The following is a 27,059-nucleotide window of genomic DNA, read 5'->3' on the forward strand; positions in this document are numbered from 1 at the left end:
AATCCCAGAGCATCTATCTGAGCATCACTGCGTGCCCGAGACGTGCAGAACAACCTACTAACATGAACTCAGCGCCTGACACCAAACTCCTTCGTGGTCCTCGGTACCAAGTGCATGTTTTCAGATGGAGAAACAAGCACTTTCAAAATGAAGTGATTTTTCAAAACACTACAGGAAGACAGTTTAGATGGAGACTGAAAACCCAAACCTCCCAGCTTGTCAGTTCACCACTCCATCTGCAAATGTTTTTTAACCAAATCTGAGAAAGGCTGCAATTCTCCTTAAAGGCTGTTTCAACGAGGGAGGGATCCATAAGGAGAAGAACAAAGGCAGCGGTGGAACACGTGCCACTGACTTGTTATTCAGTGCAACAAACTCCACACATTGTCACATTTCACACACACACACACACACACACGTCAGAGGTGGTGTTCAATGGTTATTCACTTTTTTCACACCGTAAATATTTATTTATTTGGTCCAGAGCCATCCCATTGCAGAGATGCATCGCCTGCTAGATGAGGACACAGCCTGGGGAGGACAGGAAGGTGGTGGGGTCATGGGAGCTGGGGAGGGGGGACCGTGGGACCCTCTCTGGCCCAAAGGAGGGTGGCATTTGGATGGGCACAGAGAGATGGGGGTGGAGGCAGGCCCGGCCCAGAGGCCAACAGTCCTGCTTTGTTGGTGATTCTATCAAAACTTTGGTTGAGGAAGTTGGGTTGGAAAGCTCCATTCTAACAGGGACATGAGTGGCAACTCACACATGTGTGGCGATGAGGTAGCCTCCACTGCCAACGCTTCGGTGCCAGGGGGCAGTGGGCTCCATGTCCCCACAGACTGGGGTCTGCGCGTGGACCCTTCCACTTCCTGGCTCTCTGACCTGAATTTAACCCCTGGACCTGACAGTGGCAGCCAGGAAAGACATGTGCTATAATCTCACCTTCTGAGAGTTAACCAGCAAAATCAATACCCAATGCACAGCACTGGTTCACTTCAGACGTCTCCTTGACAGATTGGATGTCTCTCAAATAAATAGCAGTCAGAACATGGCTCATCTGAATACGGCTCAAACAAAGAAGAAGAACAGAGAGAAGAAAAAAACAACGATGGCCAGAAATGGCTGCTATTAACACTCCAACCCTCCCCCACCTGGCGCCCCGGAAGACGTTGCTAATTTATCACACATGCTTTCCCACGTGCCTGAAAGTGGCTCCAGAATCTCTCATCACAGCACCCCAGGCAGCCGCTGCCAATCGGATCGGTGTTGACACAGGCAATAAGGCCCATTTTCTATTCCAGTGTTGTTTAGCAATTTGTAACGAGTGTGATGCTCTCGGCTGTGGGGCAAGAGTAGATCATCAGGCCTCACCATGGTCTTGATGGCATGTTCTTCAAGATGATTTCGCCCCTGTTCCTCTGACTGCACACTCACCAGACACCGCTGTAACTCACTGGCCATTTAGATTCTCTTAAAGGGACGAATGCACTGACCAGAGAACACAACAAGGCAGCAGGACACCAGAGGGCCAGAAAAGCCATACTTCTCCTTGTGAAGTTGGTGAGCAAGTGTCCACACCAGACTCCTGTGGGTTGGATTAGCAACAAGTCACTTCCCAAACCTGCTTGTCCTCTGGTTGTGCCTCCAAGTCAAGTTGCTGAGACTGCAAACTGAGGACCGGATCCCAGACCACAGGGGCACCCTTGTGATGCCCCAGACAGCAACCTTATTTCCTCGCCCTTCCTGGCTGCAGCAAGACCCGGTTTCCTCGTCGGTAAAGCGGGTAGTGATTCCTGGTGGGGCTGCTGTGAGCACTGGATGAGCTGAGGTGTGTGACTCGCACAGCACGGTGGCTGGTACCCTCAATAATGTCAACCGTCCGCCATCCTCTTAAATTAGGACCTCATCCAGTCTCTCCTGGAGAGGGCAACGTTTTCCTAACTGGTTTCCACTCCCCACCACTCCCATGGCCCCTCTTCCTCTCCCGGCCAGAGCCAGTGTTCCAGTCGTGACACTGTCCTACCCAGTGCCCTTTGCTGGCCTCCCAGCAGCTGTAGAAGAAAGTCCAGAGTCTGAAGCTGCCGCTCAGAAGCGTTCCCACTCCAGCCTCTACCATCCTCGTCATCCTCGTCCCCCAGCACGGTCCACCACCTGCCCATACCCGAGCACCGGGCCCCTGCCCTGGCCTCGCTGATGACCATGCTTCCTCCGATGCCCGCGCCTTCCCAGTCTCTGTGATATTCTACTGATTCTGCCAGGCCCGTGCAAAGCCCTCTTCCTCTGCCGCGCTTCCCTGACCGACTCCCTTGTTCTCCCGACAAGCGGACCTCATTCTGCCTCATCCCAGTCCCCCAGTAATGGCTCACTTACCACTTCTTGAGGGTTTTTTAATCTTGTTTCCTACTCAGCAGACTCTGTTGACCTGAATTGAAGATACATTGAAGGTAGAAAGATTTTTTTTTTTTAATTCCCAAAGTTCTTAGCATGTTGGAAGTTGTGGGTCCAGAGCTGAACGCGTGATTCCAAAAAAATCGTAAAAACCAACATTTCCTGGTATGCCAGGCTCCGATCTCATGTACGACTCCAGGACAACCACCATTGTCTCCAATTTACAGATGAGAATATAGAGGTACGGGGGGAGGGTTTATAGCAATTTGGGTATATAAACAATTTGGTTGTTTCACCAAATTGCTGGTTAAACGACACTGGAATAGAAAACGGGTCTCATTGCCTGTGTCAACGCCGATCCGGTTGGTAGCAGCTGTCTGGGATGCTGTGCTGAGGATTCTGGAGCCACTATGAGGCTCGTGGGAAAGCGCGTGTGATAAATTAGCAACGTCTTCTGGGCGCCAGGTGGGGGAGGGCTGGGGTGTTAGTGGGAGGGTCATAGCAGCCATTTCTGGCCATTGTTGTTTTTCTTTTTTCTCATCTCTGTCTTTTTCTTCTTCCATTGAGCCGTAATCAGATGAGCCATGTTCTGACTGCTATTTATCTGAGAGACATCCAATCTGTCAAGGAGACATCTGAAGTGAACTAGTTCCAGGGTGCCACCTAGAAAGTGGCAGAGCAGGAATTCTAACCCAGGTGGTCAGGCTGCAGAGCTCAGAGGCTGGACCACTGCGATCACAACATCAGCCTTTAGTGATGCTCGTGTGAGACCCCCTGCCCTGTACAGCTTGGGCATTGGGATGCAGACCAGTGGGGAGACGGGCACATAAAATAATGATTTCAGCATGACCAGTACGTGAGATGAGGAAGATTCGCACCCGTGAGCATCGTCTATAGGGTGTTAGGAGACAGACAAGAGCTGGGAACCTGGCTGTGGGACTTGGGCCAGTCCCAGAGAGGACTGCTCAGCCTCTGCTTCCTCATCTGGAAAGTGGGGATAATAATACCCACCTCACGGGGTGGTCTCAAGATCACATTCAGACGAAGTATGCAAAGCAAGTACTACATTACTCCACGTAGATTAATGTAATTATGCAAAACTACATTATTCCGCACAGCGTTTGGAAGTCTAGTGGAGGGTAAGAGATAAAACCCCGGGCACTGGGGCCGAGAAGCCCAGCTGGCTCCTGGGCTGACAGCACGGCCACCTGGATGGCATGTGCACGAGGAGGGGATTCAAAATCCGAGTAACTCCACCGTTGGTCCCTACTTCCACTTTTAGTCCAACATCGTTTATCAAACTCCACACTGCGACAGGAACCCAGACCGCCTGGAACCCACATCCTAGGACGTGCTAATACCTAGAAGGAGTCTTGGGCCCAGTCAGTGTCCTAACCAAGGGGTGAGCTTTTCCTCCCTTTAGCCCCTCTATCCTCACCTCATCCCTCTCCATCCCATTCCATGAACCTGCCCTAAATTCCACTCCTCGCTTTTGCCTAATCCTCGGCTAATCCCACAAGATAAGAATTAGATCCTTGCATCTGCACGATTCGAGATCCTATTGGACAGACTTAAGTGTATGCAATGAATGGAAGACTTTCGGAGATGAAAATCCCTTTAAGAACCTACGGGATGCTTTCCAATGGTGGAACTTCGGGCTTCACAGCCGAAGGGTACCTTTAAATCACACCACTTAGACAGACATGTCAGCCAGCCCCGGGGGACGACATACAGATGATACACCCCCAGCCATTCCCTTCCTTTGGAGAAAAAGAAAACCACAGGTACACACCATGACCCACCCCACCCGGAGGAGAGGTTGCCACAGTGGAAAAGGGAGTGGAGCCCAGAATGGGTTTTCAGAGCAGCTGGAATTTGTTCTGATGTTTGCAAATCATCATCCCCTTCCATCAATGGCTGGACCAAAGCCAGCTTCTTTTCAGCTTTTATAGGCATGAGTTTTCCAAAGGAAACTGAAACTGAGAGCTCTTCCTTACAAATTATGCGGCTTCACAATCCTTCCATCCTGGAAAGGCAGAGCGGTATTCTGACCAATAAGGTCTTGGGGAGGGGGGCAAGACAGGCCTCCCGCTGCCCCCTCTGTATCCTGGCAACTCTGGTGCCTGCAGCTTCCTTAGGATGGAACTGAGTTCCAGCCACCGCCCCCGGGCAGGAGAGAAGGGCTGGGGGCAGGGGGTTGTTTGCTTGTTTTGTTTTCACTCATCTCTCCATAAGCGAGTTTCCCGTCAAGCCATCCAGGCAGCCTCCATCCCGCCCGCCCGCCTTCCCCTGCCGGCTGACAGATTTCAGCGCAGGCTGCTCAGGCCCATGAGCCGTGGGACCGCTTCCTCCCTGAATGCGCCTTCCTTCCTGGGCCTTGACAGTAAATTCAGGAGATAAATCAGCCTGGGCTCGGAGATCAAGCCGCAGAGGGACGGTGGTGGTCAGGGGTGAGCAGGAGGCAAGGGAGAATGCAATTCAGTTCCTCACTAGAGCTCTAATTGGTTGTCACTGCCTGTCGGGAAATGATGACAAACTTCGAGCCTGCCCTGGGCCAACTCACATGGACCTCCATCCACGCCGGGCATCTCAGAGAAACCGGGCTGTATGGCCAGCTGGGCACCGGGCTGTGACTGTAGCTTCTGCATGGGGTCTGCAGGAGATTGATTTTCCAAATAAACGCCCCGATATATTCCTAACACTCAGTCAGGGCTCACAGTGTGGGTAAGTGAAGGAGAAGCCAGAGTTCAGGCTCATTCATTGGTTTTAAACGACTTCATTGAACAAATATGCATTTTTTCAGCCCCACGTTCAAGACCTGGGTTGGTACCTGGGAACATAAAGTGACTCAGACATGAGTCAGCTGGGCTGTTCCCTCCTCCTGCCGCCCTGGCCTGCGGGAGATGACACTCGTGTAAATAAATGAAAGACATCGAAAATGACAAGTGCCTCAAGGGAGGTTCCAATAAAACGCAAGGAGGCTTCAGAGGAAGGAGAAACTATCTTGTGGGTTAAAAAAAAAAAATCCCAAGAGCAGAGCATCTAAAAAGTCACACACACAAACCACTAGAGCTCGGACTGCAGGTTTGTGACCAAACTAGTGAGCAGCAATCAGTCGTGAGGTACTTTTTGCAAGTAATTTTTTGTTCATTCATGCATGCAATGGTATTTCATGAGCACCTGCTCCGTGCTGGGCACTGTGCTACGTGCCGAGGAAACAACAGTGAACAAAGCAAGCACAAGACCCCACGTGTGAAGTTTACAAATGCAACAGAACAATTTCCAAGTTTGGAAGGAAGCAGGGCGGGGAAAGATGGGCGGGCAGGGCGGAAGGGGTCCCAGGAAGGAGTTTGGACTCCATCCTAAGAACAAGGTGAAGCCATAGAAGATTCACAGCACGGCAGTGACAGGGTGGGACGTGCTCGCTACAGAATCACCTTGGTTGTGTGTAAAGAATGGATTCCAGGGCCTTCCCTGGTGGCTCAGTGGTTGAGAATCTGCCTGCCAATGCAGGGGACACAGGTTCGAGCCCTGGTCTGAGAAGATCCCACATGCCGCGGAGCAACTGGGCCTGTGAGCCACAATTACTGAGCCTGCCCGTCTGGAGCCTGTGCTCCGCAACAAGAGAGACTGCGATAGTGAGAGGACCGCGCACCGCGATGAAGAGTGGCCCCCGCTTGCCACAACTAGAGAAAGCCCTCGCACAGAAACGAAGACCCAACACAGCCATAAATAAATAAAAATTAAAAAAAAAAAAAAAAGGAATGGATCCTGGGAGTTTCCCTGGTGGCGCAGTGGTTAAGAATCCACCTGCCAATGCAGGGGACACAGGTTCGATCCCTGGTCTGGGAAGATCCCACATGCCACGGAGCAACTAAGCCTGTGCGCCACAACTAGTGAAGCCAGAGAGTCACAACTACTGAAGCCCGCGCCTCGAGCCCGTGCTCTGAAACAAGAGAAGCCACCGCAATGAGAAGCCCGCGCGCAGCAACAAAGACCCAGTGCAGCCAAAAATAAATCAATAAATAAATTTATTAAAAAAAAAAAGAAGAAGAAGAATGGATCCCAGGGAGCAAGGCCTTCTATAGGAAGACCATTACTACTTTTCAAAACTTAGAGCAAATTCAAGCTTCGCCCTCTGGCAGCTCCGCTTCCTCATGCTAACCCAGTAAGCTTTCTGCGCAGCCAGCGTTCCAGAACCTCAGCCCGCTCCATCCACACAGAGGTCCAGAGAAAACAACGAAGGACCAGCAGTAGCTGGGATTGCGACCTGCTGTACTGCGTGTGAACTGTGATTTTATAGTGGCTTCTGTTTCCTTTTCAATCTTACCCATGGCAAGTTTTTAAGTAAAGAGCATCTGTGGCACTATTTGTTTCCTCATTAAATTGCAGAGTGTAAGCGAGAGGGGGTTACCAATACCCGGGGGGTGGCCGTGAAATCGGTCATCCGCAACTACGTCAGCAGTCAGCCTTGTGCGCCCCAGAGGAAAAAAAAAAGGCTGAGAACAATTGCACGAGAGGTCAGAGATAACTCCGTCCCTCGGAGTTTGGTTTCAAAGGCGTTAGAAGGTCATGGGTCTAGGGATAAGTCAAATCATACCATCTGTCCAATCCCAAGACTGTCTAGCGCCTCTTATCTTGCTCAGGGTAAAAGTAATGTCCTTCTGATGGTGCACAAGGCCTCACGTGTTCTGTACCACTGCCCCTTCCCCTGCCCCATCCTTCCCTTCTGCCACCGCTGCGACCCTGCTCCCTCTTACTCCGTCCTCCCCCTGCTCCAGTCACGCCTGCCGCAGGGCCTTGGCAACTGTCATTTTATTTTTTTTAATTTTTATTTATTTATGGCTGCGTTGGGTCTTCATTGCTGCATGAGGGCTTTTCTCTAGTTGCAGCGAGCAGGGGCTACTCTTTATTGCTGTGTGTGGGCTTCTCATTGCGGTGGCTTCTCTTGTTGCAGAGCACGGGCTCTAGGTGCACGGGCTCAGTAGTTGTGGCTCGCGGGCTCTAGAGCGCAGGCTCAGTAGTTGTGGCGCATGGGCTTAGTTGCTCCGCGGCATGTGGGATCTTCCCGGATCAGGGATCGAACCCGTGTCCCTGCATTGGCAGGCGGATCCTTAACCACTGCGCCACCAGGGAAGCCCGGCATCTGCCATTTTTTCCAGAGCCCTGCAGGAGCTCCCTCACCTCCTTCAAGTCTTTGCTCAGCGGTTTTTTGTTTTTTTTTTAATAGGAGGTGTAAAAAATAATATTCTTTTTCCTTAAGAATATTCCTAACCAAGATCATTATGTTTGTCAGTGCCCATAACACATTTAACAAGCCACGCTATACAAGTTCCCCACCTCCCCAAATCACAATGGGCAAATACAATCATCAGCAGTTTGACATGAGAAATCCTGGCAATCCAGAGACAAGAGGCCTAAAATGTCATCCATGCAGCTGGGCCAGCTAGAAAGGTGAGCATCCAGCTTGGGACCACTGGAGCCTCACAGGACAGCATACACAAGCATCACAAATTCTGCTGGATTCTAAGGGGACCCATCTCAACAGTGTTGATGTAACTGAGAAATCTGTAGCTTCTGACAATCAACACAGTCTGATATTTAAGATTTTGGACAGCAAATTACAATCCTTTATTAATAGTCCTGTGGAATCCAGCTTTGAAACACAACAGCCAAAGTCAACCTCCCTGAGGCCTGCTGAGTGCCTATTTTAATGGCATAAGTCCCCACGCATCTTAGCCCCTACCTGCTCCCCGCCTCAGACAACTCTCATCTTTTAATAAATGAAGACTCATTTATTTTGTTTTTAGTCTGTCTCCATGCCCTGCTGGACCGTCAGTTCCGCAGGGCAGGGATGCGTATGTTTTGTTCACGGCCGCGTCCCCAGAGCCACACCAGGAGTGACGCAGCTGTACGCGAGGAAGGCTGCTTAAATGCTGAACAGACTCCGAAGACAGCGATTTTCTGTTACTTTGCCTTTGTCTTTGCCTCTCTTATCTTTCTTACTTTCTCTCTTTTATTTTGTTGGCAACAGCAACAATGAAAAGCCTGCCTTTCTCAACATGTTCCGCTTACCTGAACCTCAAGATAAGTCAGCTGATTTTGCAAAGACACTGGGGGGTGAGGGGTGGCAACCTGGGTTTAGAAGCTCGTAATCGTTGACCCCTGAAGTCAGGGGTCAGCTGAGTTTAGACAACCCTGCTTATAGAAACCACCCTCAAGACTTATTTCCTTTCCTAAGGTTTTCACATTCAGCTTCAGAGCAGACCCAGTTTCCAGAGAGAGAAAGAAACACACAGAAAACAGTGACTCGCCCAAGCAATTTGGTCGATGAAGGTAATCACGCTGATTTTAAACATGTCGTTCGTAAGCCATTCCTCATTCATTCCTGCAAAACGTCGGGCGTGTATTTGGCTCTGGAGACAGTCCCTGTGTCCTACGTGCCATCCACAGACACTTCCCTGCGTCCTGAGGTCCGGAGTGAGCAGACCTCCAAGACTCCATGCGAACCTGAGGCCCAGGTGACCAAGTGAAAGGAAAAGACTCCGATGACCTTAACCTGACTCGTGCTGCTGAAGAGACTAAAACGGGGTCCCTGGCTTCCTCCACAGACCCTCCCCCTTCCTGGGGGGGAAAAATCAATCATCAGAAAAGCAAACCGTGAAGATGCCAAACCACTGAAAAGAAATTCCCACGAAGTATCGTTTCCCCTGCACCCAAAGACTTTCAGACGAGGGGAAGGGCAGATGTCCTTCCTGAAGGCTACTCCAGGGTCCCTCTCAGCCTGTGGCCTGGGGTCCATCTCTGGCCTGAATCCACCACCAAAACCAAAGAACCTCACCCTGACCCAGGACACCTTACAAACGGCACAGCTAGAGGTACTGTGACACAGTGATACGTCCTATCATCACTGGGAGAATCAGGGGTGGGGTGACCCCTGTAACGCTCTATGGCCGCTTTAAGAACACCCTCAGACCTTCTATCCCAGAGCCACCTTCAGCCCTTCTTTCTTAGACATTTTCCCTCTCCTTAGTCAGCAACATGAATCCAAAGTTCAGTGTTTCAACAACGGAGCAGTCATGACAATGAGGTGACTGGCTTTTGTGGGTCTTTGAGAAAACAAGCCCCTTCCAGACAGGGGTGACCCGGCCCCCTTCAGAGCCCCCCCTGACAGGTGCCCTTATGCTCCCTCAGGGCCACAGGCCTGTGACCACACACCTGGAAAATGCATGGCTCAGTAGCATCAAAGGAAAGCTTCTAGAATCTCCACAGACAGACTGAAGAAATAGAACCCAAAGATTCTTCTTCCCAACCCCTAATGCAGAGAGAACATAATTCAGAGACCCAGGTAGGCGGAACTCAATGTGACAGCAAATTTCGGGCTGTAAAAAATATGAACTGGGTTAACTGAGTCAAGCAGAGGCCACCTGCTACCTTCGGCAACGGAGAGAATGAGTGATGATGTGATCGTAAAGCTCAGAGCCCAGGGATGCATGCCCTGGGTGAACACACAGATCTGCTCCTTCCCACCCACGCCTGCTTCCTCATCTTTCCCGAGCACCCGCTCCAGTACTCACTTTGCTGAAGCCCGGGAAGTGCATCCCTACCAGGATCTCTGAGATCAGTCACCGCTGGCTGCGGGAACAGCTGGGGCTGCTGCAGCCACGACACCTCTGCGGGGCCTGGTAGGCTGGAGCCTGGGGACTTTATCAGCAGCAGAGGCGCTATCGGGCCCCGGAGCTGAGCAGAGGGGAGGCGCCCGCCTGGGGCATGCAGATTGCAGGGGTGCCCTCGCCCGCGCGCTCAGCCCGGAGGCCTGACCCCACTCCCCCAGGCCCCTCGGGCTGTGAGCAGAACGGGCAGCTCCTCCAAGAGCTGGGAGCAAGGGGACCCCCTGCCCACCTCCTCCTGGTTTGGGTGCAGGAGTCCTGCAGAGATGGGGCTGCCTGGAGGAGGCGTCTGGAGAGGACAAGGTTCCCAAGTGAGGGTGGCACCCCTTCCACAGGCAGAGGGCTCTCCGGGAGCCACTTAACCAGTCCTGGGGCTGCAGGGACACGAGGTCTAGGTTTTTACCTGCTTTCACTGGGGGCCCCTGTCTTTCTTCACTGCTGATTTGCAGGGAATCTGGGCCCGATCTTAATAACACTGGGGTCCAAAATAACCATGTTCCTGGGAACCAGAGGTGAGTCACCACAAACAGCGGCTGCGAGGGAAGGGGACCAGGAGTCGGGGCTGCCCAGCGGGTCCAGCCACGGCCATGCTCCCGAGGCCTGGCTTGGAAGGCTTCTTTTGCAAAACCTGTCCATTGCCCGATGGGATAAGGGGGCACCTGCTCGGAGTGGCTTTATCCGGTGAGGACACGGTAGCCTGGAATCGCAGTCAGTAGCCGAGGGTGAGGACGAAATGGGAGGCCTGGCGGGTGATGGCTCCCGTGGGCCTGGGGGTGGCCTCCCCTGTGTCTGGGCCGCCACTTAGGTGTTCCACATCCGTGTTTTTGCTTCTCCAGGTGTATGGACACCGCTGGGTTCAGTCCTGCCTGAGAAGGGTCTCTCCAGCCTCCCTCCTGTGCCCCTCGGCCTCCCTCTGGGCTGAGGCTGGTCCAGGTCCCCCAGTGGGCAGCCATCTGGCCTCCGAGCTTTTCTGCAGATCCATGCGGGCCCTGCTGTGAGGCCACAGCTGCCGTGAGAAACGCCACCAAAGGCTGCTCTGTGACCCACTGTTTCCACAGCAGCTGGAAGGCCCCCAGTGGAGGCCGGGCCATCCCCCAGCAAACCAGCAGCTGACATGGCTATGGAGGGCAAAGCAGGCTCCAGGCCACATTTAGACTAAAAATACCCACCATAGTCATTATAGCATAGAATTCAAAACAATGGCTGTTTTTTTTTTTGAGGGGCGAGAAAAGTAAAAAATGTAACAGAAACAGGTCATGTGAGGCTTGCCTTCAAGCAAGTCGACTACAGGACAAATGGTCTTATATGGTGACAATTGTTGGGCTAGGCTGGTTCACGGTGGCAGGGCCCTGCCCACACCCACTGGGCGTGGGAGGACTTTGCAGTCGTAGGAATTGGCACAGAAGTGCTCAGTGGAGGTTCTGGACGGATCTATGGTTGTCATCAGCAGGGTGATGAGACCAAGAAGCCGTTTCCCCATCCGGGGAAGAGGAGAAACTGTTTTCCTCTTCAGAGTCCCTGAGCTCTGAGGAGAACATGCCAGCAACGCCTAAACGCAGAGCGTAACAATGACTTAGAAAATGCCTGTAGTAGAAACTGTAACTTCAGATCTTACAGGGGACCGTCAGGCAGGCTGGATTCTGCGAGGCCCTTGGGTGGTGCTTGCAGCAACAAGATGGACCTCACAGGCCCCTGAGCCTTGAACCTCCAGCAGCTCTGGGTCCCCGGGACCCAGGGTGCCTTGGAATTTACCCCAGAACCAGCCCTGCGGGCAACGCAAGGCTCTTCTCCCATGGATCCATCAAGAGGGAAGGGCCAGGCGCACACAGGGTAAACCCAACAACCAGGCTCCGCTGGGTTCCAAAGAGTCGGCCTCACAATGCACTGAGGCCCCGATTCTTCCCTGGAGCTGGGTTTCCGTGACAACCAGGCTAAGGGTGGGTGCGCTGTGTGATGGGGGATGAAGTGACATTGTCACCCCTGGTCAGCAGACTGCTCCCAACAGCTTTCACAAATTTTCTGCCTTTCTTTTTTCTTAATCTCTTAAAGGGAGCCACAGAAGCTGTCCCTACCCGTGAAGTGCAAGGCCTGGTTATGTCAGGATCGCAAGGATCCCCTCAAAATTCAGCACTGCCCCCTTCCGAAGCCCCTCCTCCTTTATTCCACTGACTTATTAATGCACAAGCTTATACCTGGGGCTTTCTATGTGCCAGACTGTTCTAAGCATGTGACATTCACGCATATAATCCTTATACTTACCTGTAAGGTATTAATAGCCTTACACCCAGTTTACAGAAGAGATCAATGAGGCACAGAAAGAACAAGAAACCTACTCAAGAAACAGAGCCAGTTTCCAACCCCAGCAGTCTGCACCCAGGGCCTGGAGGCCAAGTCGCCATCTCGCTTTGGGATGAACACTAATTCCATTCAAACAGTTGGCCAGTCTGTTTTCCTTAATAAGCATGGAATTCAACAACTGTCTGAATGCTTCAAGGGTTCTTATCTCGGTGTTCCATTTTTAGAAGATGATAAATAAGTTGATGGAAGAGATTTTTAATAGATTTTTAATTATAAAAGTAATGACTCCTCATTGAAAATTTTTTGAAAAATGCAGGGTATCACCTATAATCTTAGCCCCGGCACCCCCCAACACGACCACACCCAGATTTTGATGTATTTCCCTCCAGACTCTCTTTCTACACGTTTCTTTATGTATATAAATTTAATTAATTTATTTTATTTTTATTTATTTTTGGCTGCGTTGGGTCTTCATTGCCGCAGGCGGGCTTTTCTCTAGTTGCGGTGAGCGGGGGCTACTCTTCGTTGCGGTGCATGGCCTTCTCATTGCGGTGGCTTCTCTTGTTGCGGAGCATGGGCTCTAGGCGCGGGGGCTTCAGTAGTTGTGGCGCGTGGGCTCAGTAGTTGTGGCTCGTGGGCTCTAGAGCGCAGGCTCAGTAGTTGTGGTGCACGGGCTTAGTTGCTCCGTGGCGTGTGGGATCTTCCCGGACCAGGGCTTGAACCCGTGTCCCCTACGTTGGCAGGCAGATTCTTAACCACTGCACCACCAGGAAGCCCTCTGCACATGTTTCTTTTCCTTTAATATTTTTATTAGGAAATATTTCAAACAAAAAAAAAATTACAGAGAATGTCTATACAAATACTCCTGTGCCCATTTCCCAGCTTCATCAAAATTTTGCCACATGTCAGGTTTTCTAAAGAAATAAAACATAATTGATACTTTTTTTTGTTTTTTGTTTTTTTATGGAATATCATCTCTTGCTCAGTGGAACTGATGGGGTTTACATCTATTCTTTCCTATTAGATTGTGAGGAAGAGCGATTTCACGTGCTACTGATATGTTCTCACAAATACATATATAAATATTTTTTTTTCAACTTTTTATTTTATATTGGCGTATAGTTGATTTACAATGTTGTGTTCATTTCAGTTGTACAACAAAGTGATTCAGTTATACCTATACATGTATCTATTCTCCTTCAAATTCTTTTCCCAATTAAGTTGCTACATAATATTGAGCAGAGTTCCCTGTGCTCTACTGTTAAAGGCCCAGTGCAATGCATCTCAATCCCATCCCTTTCTTGCTTAGAGGTAACAACTAACCAGACTTTGGTGTTTATCAGTCCCATGAATTTTCAATACAAAAAAACCCTATTCCATGTGGAAGGCATAAAGAAAGATATTCAAATGAACACCAAGTACCCTGACCCAGCTAATGAAGAGAAGGTTATAGATGCCCACGCCCACGTCTTCCATCTGATTCCTTCTACCTTATGCCCTCATCCCGCCCCCCAGATGCAAACACTATCCTAAATTTTGTGTTTATCATTCCGTTGCCTATGGTTTTACCACTTCCGGATGTATCCCTCAAAAATATATTGTTTAGTTTTGCATGTTTTCTAACTTTGCGTAAGTAGAATTATGCTGTACAGATTCTTCTACTGCTTGCATTTTTTATGCAACATAATTCCCGAGATTCAGCTGGAGTAATTTATTCCTTTCCACTGCTGGTAGGTGTTCTGTGGGATGCGAATACCACAAATTATTTATCCATTTTGCAGATAATGGAATTTGATTGGTCTTCAGGTTTTTGCTATTTACTGCTATGAATGTTCTTATAAGCACTTCCTGCTGCAAGTGTGCAAGAGCCATCTGGCGTGTGTGCCGGCGGGAGAGCAATCACGGGATTGTAATTTGCACACTCTAGCTCTCAGACCCCGCTGAGCTGTGTGTGAAACTCCCAAGAGCAGAATATACAGTTTCTCCCCAGTCTCATCAGCACTTGCTACTGTCAGACTTTTACACTTTTGTCAGCCGGGTGGGTGTAAGATGGTCCGATGTTATGGTTTTAATTTGCATTTCCTGGATTACTAATGAGGTTGGGCATCTTTTCACATGTCTCTTGGTCATTTATTTCTTGTCTCCGGTGAAATGATTGTGAAGCTCTTTGCCCGTTTTTCCGTTCTGTTGTTTGTCTTTTTCTTAGTGAGGTGTAGGAGCTCTTGACATAGTCTGGATACCAATCGTCTCTCAGTTACACGCATTATAAATAGCTTCTCCCAGGGTGGGGCTCAGTTTTTCACTTTTTAAAATAGTGTCTTTTCATAGAGTACACTTGTGGTTGCCAAAGGGGTGGGGGGTAGGGGAGGGATGGAGTGGGAGTTTGGGGTTAGCAGGTGCAAACTAGTGTATATAGGATGGATAAACAACAAGGTCCTACTATATAGCACAGGGAACTATATTCAATATCCTCTGATGAACCAGAATGGAAACGAATAAGAAAAAGAATATATATATGTATAACTGAATCATTTTGCTGTACAGCAGAAATGAACACAACATTGTAAATCAACTATACTTCAAAAAAATAAATTTTTAAAAAAAATAGTGTCTTTGGATGAACAGAAGTTGTCAATTGTAATGTAGTCGAATGAATCCATCTTTTCCTATTTAGTTTGTTCTTTTTCTGTTCTGTTAAGAACTCCATCCCTACTTGGAGCTCATAAACCCATTTTCCTGTATTATAAGTATTTTCTAGTTTTGGATTTCATATTTAGGGGTTTAAATCCACCTGACTTATGTTGGTGTGAGCTAAGAGTTCTCATTTTTTCCATATAGATGGGCAGTTATCCCAGCACCATTTTCTGAAGAGTCCGTCCTTTCTGCCCTGGACTGCAATTCCTCCAACATCATTTGTTAAGTCTCTGTGTACATAGGTCTGTGGGAGCTCCCTCCCATCACCCACTGGCCTGTGCATCTATCTCAGTGCCAATATCACAGTCTTCACTGCTATTGCTTTATCATGAGTTCAGTGTCATTTGTGATAAGCCTTAATATCAGTGAGGTAAGTCTCTTGGCTTCATCCCTCTTTAAAAGTGTCACAGCTTCTCTTGGCCCTTTGCTTTTCCATGTACATTTGGAAAAAACTCTGTAGGGATTTTTACTGCAATGCCATAAACTTGTTTACCAATTTCAAGAGAATTGACAACATTATTATACTTTGATATATATACAAGGTACAGTGTATCTTTATTCAGGCCTTCTATAATGTTTTATAATTTCATAATTTTCTCCATCAAAGATCTTGTCCATTTTTATTAGGTTGGGTAAGACATCCAATACACTGTTGAATGAAAGCAGTGATATCAGCCTATTTATCTAGTTGCTGACTTAAATGGGGCTGCTTTTAAAGCTTCACCATTAAGTGTGATGCTTGTGTAGGTAACCATTTATCAGTTAAGAAAGTTACCTTCTAATCTCAGTTTATTAAAAGTTTTTAACTATGCATAAATGCTGAAATTAAAGTTTTTGTTCTCCTTTCTGTGAAGGTAGTGCATTGCATTAACAGATTTTTCTAAAGCTAAACTATCCTTGCATTCCTGGGTTAAACCCTTCTTGGCTGTAATGTTATTATTTTTAATCTAACACCACTGAATTAGAGTTGTGAGGTTTTATATAGAATTTTTGCATTCATAAGTTATATTGGTTGTATTAGTTTGCTACTGCCACATAACAAATTACTCCAAAATTTTAGTGTTTTAAAATACACACAAATTTATTACTTCATGGTTCCTATGGGTCAAGAATTCATGGGCAGTACTATATATAAAACAGATAATCAACAAGGACCTATTGTATAGCACAGGGAACTCTACTCAATATTCTGTAATAACCTAAATGGGAAAAGAATCTGAAAAAGCATATATATATATATATATATATATATATGTATAACTGAACCACTTTGCTGTATACCTGAAACTACACAACATTGTAAATCAACTATATTCTGGTATAAAATAAAAATTAAAAAATAAAAAAAAGAATTCAAGAGCAGCTTATCTGGGTGATCAAACCCAGGGTCTTTCATGAAATTGCAGTCAAGGTGTCAACTAGGGCTGCAGTCACCCAATGGCTCAATTCAGGCTGAAGGCTCTGCTTCCAAGGCTCTGCTTCTCAGGTGGGTCACTCAAATGGCTTTTGGCAGAAGGCTTCAATTCCTCACTGCATGGACCTCTCCATAGGGCTGCTTGAGCGTCCTCATAACATGGCGGCTGGCTGCCCCCCAGGACACAAGAGAGCAAGGCAGAAGCCACAAGCCTCTTATGACCTAGTCTGGACATCATACATCATCACTTCTACCAGATTCTATTTGCTAGAAACATGTCACTAAATCCAGCCCACACCCAAGGGCAAGAGTATTATCAAAGGGAAGTGTAACAAAGAATTTGTGGACATATTTTAAACCACCACATTGGTCTACTATTTTCTTTTCCTATATTGTCTTCAGTTTTCTTATCATGCTGTACTAAACTCACAAAATGAGTCGGATAGCTTTTCTTCCTTTTCTGCAATGGTTTGTCTATTAGAGGGGTTAATTGTCTGCAAAATCATCTCGTCCTTTGTCTTTTTCAAAGCGAGGGTGACTATTGGAAGGGAGAATAATGACTTGTTTTATTTAATGTTATACATGTATTCAGGCTACAAGTTTGACAAGAGATCAATATTTTTATATCAATATTTTATCAACATATTCCAGACTCTGAAAACTTTACTCCCATTTTCTTAAACCTTATACATCTTTATCTGCTCAGCACTGGCCTAGCGTTGCTGCAAAATTCTTACATTCAGGTGAAACACTAAAACAGAGAAGTGACCTCACTCACTTAAAAAAGTATTTCAGCATGAAGAGTTGGAGAAAGTAAAAGGTTAAAGAGGTTAAATAATAGACACTTAGTTAATAACAAGTAATCCAATGGTAGACTGTCACTCATTCTGGTAAATTTAGGATAGTGACTCTCCAACTTTTTGGTCTCAGGACTGCTTTATCTTTTAAAATAATTGAGGACCCCGTAGAGCTTTATCTTAAGTGTGGGTTTTATCTATCGATATTTACTGTATTAGCAATTAAATCTGAGAGTCTTTCTAAACTAGTGTTTACTAATTCACTTGAACATGGCATAATAAGCCCATTTCACATTAACATAGGTAACATTTCTATGAAAAATAACTATATATTTTTAAAACGTCAGAAGAGGATCATTGCTATTTTTGCAGATCTGTCTGATGTCTGGCTTAAAAGAAAAGGCAGCTGAATTCTCATCTGCCTTGGCATTCAGTTGTTGTAATATGTTGTTTTGGTTGAGGTACATGGAGATCTGGCCTCACTCAGGTGTGTAGGTGGGAAAGGGAAGAGTATTTCACAGCCTTTTAAGTTAATCATATAAATTCTAGTTTCAACCTTGGACACAACCCCATCTCCCACTCCTGCTGAAAGCACCTGGGAGACTCCCTAAGACTTTCAAAACTGCAGATACGGGCACTCAGATATTCTCTAACGCTGAGCTATTAAAGAATAATTGTGGAACCGGAGCATGAGAGACTGATCTGATCACGACTCAGAGAGCAGCCACGCCTGTGTCCTCACTGTGAAAACGAAATTGCAGCCCAGGAGATAGGGTGACTTGTTCAGGGCTTTGGCAGAGCCAAATCCTGAGTCCTCTACTTTTCCCGCTCCTGGGTGAAAAAAAAGAGGAGGAAGATGGAGAAAAGAAAGACAAAGAGGGGCTTCCCTGGTGGTGCTGTGGTTAAGAATCCGCCTGCCAATGCAAGGGACACGGGTTCGAGCCCTGGTCCGGGAAGATCCCACATGCCGCAGTGCACCTAAGCCCGCGAGCCACAACTACTGAGCCCACGTGCCACAACTATGGAAGCCCGCGCACCTAGAGCCCATGCTCCGCAACAAGAGAAGCCACCTCAATGAGAAGCCCGTGAACCGCAATGAAGAGTAGCCCCGCTCACTGCAACTAGAGAAAGCCTGTGCGCAGCAACGAAGACCCAACACAGCCAAAAATAAATAAATTAAATAAATAAATTTTTAAATAAAGAAGAGGAAGAGGATAGTACAGCAGCAACACAATGTTCTAAGATAGCCAACTGCAACAGACCCCTCTTGTATTGTTTTACGTGCTGATTTTCCAACAGATGGCTTTTTCAGGCCCTTCTCTTCCTCAGAAATCCCTTTTTAACGCTGCATCGGACCATTCTCTTATTTTGAACAGTTTCACCATTAGTAGTCAGGAGAAAAACAGGTAATCAAATTCAAATCGACAGAACTGTACTTCTTATCCTTTTAAGAGGGGGGGTGGAAGAATTAAATTCTTGACAAAAATAATAATAGCCTTTATTAAGCTCTTATCATGAGCTTGTTCATTCATTTATTCATTCATTCACTTTTCTATTTTCCCCCTTCCCTTTCTCCCCTCCTTCTTTCTATCTTTCAATGTTTACCAAGCACCTATTACATGCCATGCATGGAACCAGGGACACAATGGTAAAGAAAACCGACACAGGGGCTTCCCTGGTGGCACAGTGGTTGAGAATCTGCCTGCCAATGCAGGGGATGCGGGTTCGAGCCCTGGTCTGGGAAGATCCCACGTGCCACGGAGCAACTAGGCCCGTGAGCCACAACTACTGAGCCTGCACGTCTGGAGCCTGTGCTCTGCAACAAGAGAGGCCGCGATAGTGAGAGGCCCACGCACCGTGATGAAGAGTGGCCCCCGCTTGCCACAACTAGAGAAGGCCCTCGCACAGAAACGAAGACCCAACACAGCCAAAAATAAATAAATAAATAAATAAAATTAAAAAAAAAAAAAAAGGAAAACAGACACAGTCTAAATGCTTTGCATCCATCAAATTACACCATCAATTTGATGGGGTAGATGCTGTAATAACCCCCATTTTCGTGATGAAGTAACCAAGACAGGAAAGGTGCTTACCAAGGCCATGGAGCTAGTGAAGGAATGCATGTCTTACTCTGGAGTGGTTTCCTTTCACCACAACGGTGCATTGTCTGCAAATGGCTCTGAGCCATTTGCAGTTCACTTATCTGAATTTATATCCCCCTGAAGTCCAGTGTGGAAAATAGAGTCACTGTTGCCCCACCCCTTTCAACCCTCTCACCTTCTTTTTCTGAGTGTCTAACCCAACATTGTGACCTTATATCCAAGAGTATGACGTTGCTGCTGCAACTTGACAGGAGATGGAGCTTAAGAGACGGCTGTGTGCTGCGCCATGATGGATCTCACGGTGATGGTGGTGATGGTGATGATGACAGTGATGGGGCAGGGCGGTACCCAAAACCTTTGACCATCTCTAAGACGTCCTGAGATAATCGTTAAAAATCTAAGGACATTAAGTTCCTCTCTTTTATTTTTAAATTGGAGAATAAAACACTGGTCTTCAAGGGGCCTTAGTTGAAGAAGGTCAGATTCATGTCAGTGAAACTTCCTTTTCTACAAGTGTCTACAAGAGGAGGGGGAGGAGGAGGAGGAGGTGGGGGAGGAGGTGGGGGAGGAGGGGAAGGAGGGGGAGAAGGTGGGGGAGAAGGGGAAGGAGGAGGGGGAGGAGGGGGAGGAGGAGGGGGAGAAGGTGGGGGAGAAGGGGAAGGAGGAGGGGGAGGAGGGGGAGGAGGAGGGGGAGGAGGTGGGGAGGGGAGGGGGAGAAGGTGGGGGAGAAGGGGAAGGAGGAGGGGGAGAGGGGGAAGGAGGAGGGGAAGGCGGAGGGTACCTTTCTGGAGAAAGAGCCTGTCTGGCCCATCTCCAGGTCAGCAGCTCTCTGCTCTGAGCCGGACCCAAAAAGGGTCCTCGTGGATGGAATCAGGGCACGACCTCCTCGGGGGCACAGGGCTTTGCTTCCTGCTGCACCGACTCAGACATCCCTGCTGCAGACCCACCACCCAACTTCAGTCCCACCCAAACTCCCATGGATGTGTTTCCACTCCAGAACAACTCTTCCTGCAAAAAACACTGGACTAGGAATCAGAGGGTCTCAGTTTTAATGGACCCTTTGTTACTTCGGGCCATGGAGCCTGGGACAGGCCACTCACCGTTTCTGAGCCTCAGTGTTTCTCATCTACAAAGTGGGTATAAAAATACCTTCCCTGCCTGCTTCGTGGGATTGTTATGAGAACTACAAGTGCTTTATTATGATCCACTGAACAATGTCATGCTCCAGTAATGGCCTGGATTATGTATTCCCCTGTTCCTACAATTCAATAAGCTAGGGCCATATTCAAAATGCCAGTAGTGGGCTTCCTTGGTGGCGCAGTGGGCTTCCTTGGTGGTGCGGTGGTTAAGAATCCGCCTGCCAATGCAGGGGACACGGGTTAGAGCCCTGGTCCGGGAAGATCCCACATGCCGCAGAGCAACTAAGCCCGTGCGCCACAACTACTGAGCCTGCGCTCTAGAGCCAAACTACTGAGCCAAACTACTGAGCCTGCGCACCACAACTACTGAAGCCCGCACGTAACTAGAGCCCGTGCTCTGCAACAAGAGAAGCCACCACAATGAGAAGCCCGCGCACCGCAATGAAGAGTAGCCCCTGCTCGCCGCAACTAGAGAAATACTGCGTGCAGCAACGAAGACCCAATGCAGCCAAAAATAAATAAATAAATAAATTTATTTAAAAAAAAAATGCCAGTAGCCTCTGGTACCCAATCATTCCCTGTGTTGACTTCCCCATCTGATCCAATCGGGAGGAACACGCTTATTTTTTAAATACACATGCAATGAGAATTTATCATCAGATAAATGTTTTTAAAAAACCAAGTAGTTTAGAAAAATAATAAAAGTAACTCGTAATCTCACGGTTCGAATAGAACTACTACTGAGAGGAAGGTTGTATCAAAACAGGCTTGTCAACCCCAGCTTTGGAGTCAGACGGACCTGGTTCTGCCCCTTAGCAGCTGCACAAGCTTGGGCTCCGTACTAACTGCTCTCAGCCCCTGAATTACCTCCCGCTGTGGGAAAAGAATACACCTGCTTGCTTCGGGGGTTGGTGAGAGGTCTAAATTGGATAACGCATGCGTGGAGCCTGCCCTGTAGCCAGTGTTCCAGAAACGTTAGGGGGTATTATTATTCAAGTGACTACACCCCAGACCTCTAAAAATGCACACATAGCACATATGAACATACATGTGGCTCCAAAAATAGGATTCATGGTGCTTTATATCCTGCTTTTGTTATATTTTTGTTCATATTTTTCAATACGAAATATTACTTCATATTAAAATAGTCAGATGTGAGAAAAATACAGATCTGCTCATCTTTTATTAGCTGCAGAGTAAGGGTTCCTAAGAAGGTTTGCTATTTCACTTAACCCATCCCCTATTGCTGAATATTTAGGTTCTTCCTAAAATATTTTGCCAGTTTAAACAATGTTACAGTTAATACCTTTGTGTTCTTGAATGTGATGATTTCTTTAAGATCGTTCCTGGGTATTTTCCTAGGCTGGCTGGAGTCAAAGGTTATAAACATTTCTGGGGCTTTGATGGGCATTGTCAGTTTTCCTCCAGAAAATGGGTGCAACTGTTTCCCGGCACCCAGCTGGCAATGGGGATTTATTATTCTTTTCAAACTCTTTGAAAAGTGAAGTTCTTCCAGTAGGATTATCACCCCACGCCACTCACCCAGCTGCGTGCCAGCCCTGCGAGTTGTGGTCTGGCCTGGGGGCCTGATGCGGACAGCCAGACTCACCACGCGGATGGGGCTCCACCCAGGGCCTGCGCGCCCTCAGGGACGGCTTTCGAGAACCGTCCTTATCTGGGGAGCAGTGCCAACTTCCCACTGTGCTCGCCTTCCTTACTGCTCCGCTGTGTACACATTACAAGGTAAGGCCATGCCCACCTGGTTGGGCAGTTACACATCCTGGCTTAGCAGAGATTTATTTACGTAATTATCCCACCCTTTGAGGAGCCATAAAACAAAACCTGCATTTACAGCAAATACGCACCTCTGTAAAAAACCTCCAAAGCAGCGGGAGGTTTCCATCTTATAATAGTCATGGTAATAATGTACATTTGCAGAGCAGTTTGCAAACGCTTCGGCTTACAGTGTGATGTGTAATACACAGGACAATCCCGGATTTTTTATTATCATTAAAAATGATGATTATTATTTGTTTTACAAGGTGGGGAATGGAAACACAGAAAATCAAACTGAGTCGCCTTGGTCCTGCAGCTAATTAGTGACTGAGGCTGGAATCCATCCTTCCAACTCAATCCCAGACTCACACTGCATGGCTTCCCCTACTTTGTGAAAGTAAATCAATCATGTTTTGGGAGGTTAACTGATCACAGGTGCTTTTTCATCATCATTTTAGAGTGAACCATAGGAATCTGGTGGATGGGGGTGGTGGTGTGTATGTTAGGGGTGAGGAGAGAAGGAAAGGGGGAGGGAGGGAAAGAAAGAGGGAGAAAGAGAGAGAGAGAGAATTTCCCTCCGGATTCCCCCCAATTCTAACTTTACCCTTGATCTAACGATAATAACGTTTAAAGTGTGGAATGTTCTGTCTCCCAGTCATTTTCCAACCGGGAGGGCATTTAGACGTGTCAATTCTTCAGCTTATGCTTTCCGATATGGCGCAGTTTGTCTGATTATTTATAGTCTGGCATTTCCTACATCTAGGCAGTGTTTGGGGAGAGAGTCAGCCATACTGACAAATGCTGACGGTTCAAAATTCAGCTGAATGATCAGTGGATCTAAAGTTTCATGTTAGAAGGTATCAAGGTTGAAGATTGATTTTTATTCCTCCCCCAAAAGGCAAATCTCAGGTAACAGCAACTCATGCTGGTTCCCTCCACCCCTCAGGCCATGGATCCGGCCTCTCTGGAAAGGAGCTGGTTTCCACAGGGAAGCCATCTGTGGCTCCTCCACGGAGGCTGCCCGGAGCCAGATCAATGACTCTTTTAAGGGTGGCAAACCCGCTGTCTACACAGGCACTGCGGGTCCAATGTTTCACACGCACCATGGAACTCAAAGTGGTAACAGACCCTAAAGGCCCTCTGGTGCCAGAATCCCTCTTCTGATGGGGAGTAGGGCCACCTCCCCTTGACCATCCAGGATGACTGCTCCAGAGGTTCAGAAGGTCCTGCCGACACACCGGGGCTGCCACCCTGTACCTGCTCGCTTTGGCTCCACCTCCGCAGGCCACCTTCCCTCCCGGCCACAGCTCTAGGTCCTTGCCCCAGCCCCGGGCAGCCGGGCAGGCTTGGGTACCCTCCCTAAACCTCAGCGTGTCCAGCTGTCTGGTGGGAATGAGCATAGTGGCCACCTTGCAGGGCTTCTGTGAGGACTCGCGAGATCATGTGTGTACAGGCTCACCATGCACGTAGTGTGTGCTCAGGAAACATTGCTATTATTATTATCATTACCTTTATTTCCTCCACACTTCCTTCTAGTCTGCCTGTGTGTCTCCAAGTCTTTCATCTGGAGAGCCTGATGAAATATTCCAGCACATTCCAGCGCAGGACAGAGGGCAATCACAGTCTCCATTCACATGAACACATGCGGCGCTCTCCTTCCCCCAGACTTAGGCGAATACGTTTGCTACGTCTGCAGGCAAACTGGGGGGTTAACTAGTGCCCACCAAGGATGGGGCCTAGTGCACATCACCAAAGCCCTCTCCTGGGGCTGGTAAAGGTCCACCAAGTAATCCACTTTGGGTATGGTTGTTCAACTAGTTTCAAGTCACCTAACTATTATCACCCAACCCAAACTGTCTTCAGTTTTCTTCATTTTGTCCACAAAGACATCATGTGCAGCTCTGCCAATATAAAACACATACAAAATGGAAAATTGGAATATGATATTTAAAAATAAATATTTTAGAAGTTCTAGTGTTTTCCTTCCTCCCTGAAATGGGTGGTCCTGCTGTCAGGATCACTGCCCTAGAGTATTCTCCTGATGCCGAATCCTGGTCACATTTGTTTATAATAGAACCACTTTGCTTATAATAGAACCACTATGTGGCACCCAAGGAGTACTCTATTTTATTAGAGGTATTTGTGTACATGTTGGTCTCCTTTATTAAAAGGAAAGCTCTTTGGGGGCAGAGATTCCAACATATCCATCATTAGATGTCATCCAAGCATGAGGTCTGAAGCATAATAGATGCTCACAAATTACCTGTCAAGTGGACCATGAATTGTATGCATGCATGAAAAAATGAATGAACGAACAATTTCTCCCAATAAACCATTGTCGAGTATTAAGAAGCAAAGGAATTCAGCTGGGTGGATTCATTCCTGCTAAACCCATGCCAGCTGCCAGAGACCGTGATTTCCCCTAACTGGTCATAAACCATCTGCTTAATAATCCATGCTAAATTTTTTTTCCAGGAATGTGGCACTGTAAAATCTGCTTTCTTGAAAAGTGAGACATCTACCCGCCTCCAGTTTTCCTCTCCAACTTTTCAGTATTTCACCGACATTCCCCAGAGTGTCTCTGTGACCTCACATCCAATGTTCTCAGCACCAGGGAGAACATGTGTCTGGACAAGAAGACTTGGGCTCATTTCACACGCGTGTGCTAACACAGCGGCTGATTGGAAACAAGATGGATCAGTGCAGTTGAGTAGACTTTGCGAAGCCTCCAAACTTTTTCAATTGCACACTCCTATTAATACATGTATTTTTGAGCATATACCTTCAATATCTGGCTAATTATTTACCCATAAGTCATACACGTGTACTACTGTACCAATGCATTATGTACATTATAAAGCACACAATGAGATAGAAACTGTTAAAGGATAGATATCTTCTTCCTGCATCTTCTTGCACACCGATGGGGATACATGGACCCCAGTTTGGAGACCACAGGACTGTCAGGTTCATGAGCCAATTCTCCTGCAGGCCAGAGAGATTCACTGCCCTGCACAGCCACCTAGCTTGTATCCTTAACCCTCTAAGCATCTCCCAAATGGGAGCCACTGGTCACAAGGTGGAAAGCCCCAAAACGCGGCGGGATCTGCACCCCTTTATGGGGAGCACAGCTCGAGAACACGGGCAGCCGAGGCCAATTTGGGTGTGAGCCACAATGAGCCACAGACTGTGACTGGGGACCGCCCAGGGGTGACTTATCCTGGGCAAGCTGCTGAGGACCACCAAGCTCCATCCCTCATCTATAAAGTAGGAAAGCTAATACCTACGTCTCAGGCTGTTATGAGGATTAAATGAGGTAACAGGTGCCATGTGGGCACAGAACTGGTGCCCAGCCAACAACGTCTGTCCCCTGTCACGTACAACGCATGGTCTTTTTATTTAGAAGGTGGTGTCTGGAAGAAATGAAGCCGCTCAGATCACATCAAGAGCCCCCATCTTGATGCATGGAAGTATTTTTCTTCTAGCCGGTGGTTGAAGATATAATAACTTAGAAACGCTGGAAGGGACAATCTAGGGAGAGAGAAGTGGTTGGTGTAGATAAGGAAGGGAGTGGGACTAGGAGAGACTTGAGAAAAAAAGCGCCCAACTTTGGGGAGAAACAGACATATTTACTCAACCTTCCCGCCCTCCACTTTTTCTCCAGTGAAGCAATCTTTATGTTAGAGATATCTTTTACCTGTAGTTTTATTTATATTTAATATGTATCCTACAACACTGAAGACATACCAAAAGAGGATACAGAAAAATATGATACACAGCTATATGTCCAATACTCAGCTCAAGAAATAAAACATTGGAAACAGTTAAATGCAACTTCCTCCCAACCTAATCATATTAATTTGGTATTTATCACTCCACACACGTCTATACATCTTTATAACATATGTATGTATCCCTAAGCAGCGTCTAGTATTTTACTAGTGAAGCAGTGAAGTATTTTTAAACTTAAAAAATGTCTTATTATTACATCATTTTGATCACGTTGCTTCATTAACTCATCCACACAACAGATATCTATAAAGCGCCTACTATGCTCTCTGTGCCACGATGAATTATACTATAAAGGGAAATCCCTTCGCCTCCCCAGAAAGATGTCAGTACCAACTACGCGAAAAATGATTCTTTTGCAAAATCATTTTCAGACTTTGAAAATTCCTATTGCTTCTATTTCACTATCTCCAGAGAGAACCCACTGCTCTGTTATTAGGCAGAGCAATGAGGGATACTGTGCTTTGAGAAATGAGGCATAAAAACATGTCACAGATGCCTAAACGGGTTCTCCCCTACAAGGCCGGCTTGGTGTCCAGGACGGGGGGAGGTTCCACTTCGAATCCCCCCTCCACAAGGCTTCAGCTCTAGACCACGGAGTTCAGAACAGAGCCGGATTCTCCTGAATCGCATCCCAGAGAGTTTAGTTGTGGAGGCATCTGTGTAGGAGTTTATGCGAAAGACCCTCCTGACCCTCCCAGCTCCATCCACAGGTAGCTGTGTGTGCAGAGGGCTGGATACAGACCCGCTGTGAGGCCTGGGACCGTGTGCCCAGGCTCCAGCCATGCGTCTCCTCAAGGGTGAACACCTCAAGCCCCCGCTTCTTGTCTCCCGCTGGTCACCAGTGGGCGGGGCGAGAAAGTGCGGTCAATTTCACCAATCCCCAGCAGAGTAGCTGGGGTGACCGCTGCAGCCAGTCTGGTTCTCTGTTCCACAGGCTTCTGGAGTTCACGGCGCTCTTGTCCTTGGGACGAGATACATAGAAATCCTTCTA

General features: G+C 47.6%; 1 protein-coding gene across 1 annotated transcript in view; it reads right to left on the minus strand.

Annotated features, from left to right (window-relative positions):
- The window catches only part of ANK1 (ankyrin 1), a 205,515-nt gene that overhangs the window by 115,879 nt on the left and 62,577 nt on the right, over positions 1-27,059 (minus strand). The window lies entirely within an intron of this gene.

Source organism: Eubalaena glacialis, chromosome 20 (assembly GCF_028564815.1).
Source record: "Eubalaena glacialis isolate mEubGla1 chromosome 20, mEubGla1.1.hap2.+ XY, whole genome shotgun sequence".
In the NCBI taxonomy this organism is placed as follows: Eukaryota; Metazoa; Chordata; class Mammalia; order Artiodactyla; family Balaenidae; genus Eubalaena; species Eubalaena glacialis.